Source organism: Saccharomyces eubayanus (assembly GCF_001298625.1).
Source record: "Saccharomyces eubayanus strain FM1318 chromosome Unknown scaffold_26, whole genome shotgun sequence".
Lineage (NCBI taxonomy): Eukaryota > Fungi > Ascomycota > Saccharomycetes > Saccharomycetales > Saccharomycetaceae > Saccharomyces > Saccharomyces eubayanus.
In genome coordinates, this window is record NW_017264711.1 from 357 (window position 1) to 2,015 (window position 1,659).

At 36.6% G+C, this 1,659-nt stretch overlaps 1 non-coding gene across 1 annotated transcript; it reads right to left on the reverse strand.

Annotated features, from left to right (window-relative positions):
• Positions 1 to 1,526: 1,526 nt before the first annotated feature.
• On the reverse strand, positions 1,527 to 1,642 carry DI49_5686. Its single transcript has 2 exons — positions 1,604 to 1,642; positions 1,527 to 1,571 (listed from the first exon to the last, which is right to left on the reverse strand). It is a non-coding gene; the product is annotated as a tRNA-Leu (tRNA).
• Between the last annotated feature and the right edge of the window lie 17 nt (positions 1,643 to 1,659).

A 1,659-nucleotide genomic window follows, 5' to 3' on the forward strand; every position in this document is an offset into this window, starting at 1 on the left:
GCTAAATAAATACTCACAACATACAAAACCACAATATTTCTCTAACTCCCCTCTTCCATATTCTATATTTTTATATTTTCTAACAATTTCAACCCATTTACCCATTTACCCAATATCCACACCCAACTATAAATCATTAATTCTTACCAACACTTCGATTATCGTTTATACTTATCCCATCCACCTCAAATTCACCTAACCATCTATCGTCGCCCCTTCCCAGCTTTCTCTACTATACCACCACGTTATCACCATATACGGCACGAACCTCAGCATTTGACACCCAGGACATTTTCACATTTGATCCATCGCCCGGCCACCAAACTCTGCCCCYCACTAAATACGATTCTCTACATCCTACATTCGCTTTAAACATCTCAATATTTTCACAATTGCACTAATAGCATCAAATATCAATTATCTTTACCACCTCTCCTCCATCACTACAATGTACCCTCACATATCAACACATTTCGGAACATTTCCATACAAACTCACATAATATAGACTATATCCTCATTACTGCTTCTTATTATGATGCTATAACCACCATCCATCTTTATCTATATAATACCATATACCCTCACTATCTCTATACAATCATATACCATCACTTTCCCCCTGATATTCCCTAATATCACACACCATACTATATATCCAGATACCTACTACCATCACTCTATACATACCATGATTCATCACCCTAACCACTCTCAATAGAATAATATATCCACATACTCATACGGACGCTAAATATACTTTCATAACACACCATACTATATATTCAGATACCTATTATCATCACCCTAATTACTCTCGATATCACATCGCTGCCATGATATTATAACCACACATCTATATATATACCATATACATAATATCATCACTCTCGATATCACATACCATAATATCATAATACCACCTCTCTCTATATATCATATACCATTAAGATCCATACGTCCATATGTCACGCACCATATACCCTCACTATTCTTAATACTATACCACCGCATAGCATACTATATATCCAGATATCTATTATCATTACTATATATATACCATAACTCATCACCCTAATCACTCTAACTTCCTCTGCCCATAATATCCTCCATATTACCATCACTCCCTATATACTCTATACTACCCCAACTATCATAGAATAATACATGCATATACTCACTCGGACGTTAAATATAATACACACTAATCACCGCAACATACTAGCATTTGCACAAATCTTCGTCACTGCCATACCATAATATAAACACCAAAAGACTTGACAGATGCTATATGATATACCCAATACTAACCAATCCCATGTCATATTATAATATATTCAATCGCACACTCACACGGACGCACACTTTTACATAACCACCCTAAACCATAATTTGGCATGCTCTATGTTTATTATCCAATGACATAATACAGACAACCGGAACCCAGGCCAGCGGCATATACTGCTCGTCATCGTTCATGACTTCTCAAAGGGCGACATCAAAAATACCAGAAAAGRAAAAAAATAATGGTTGCTAAGAGATTCGAACTCTTGCATCTTACGATACCTGAGTATTCCCACAGTTAACTGCGGTCAAGATGTTTTTCTTGAATCAGGCGCCTTAGACCGCTCGGCCAAACAACCGCTTATTTGATGAAACG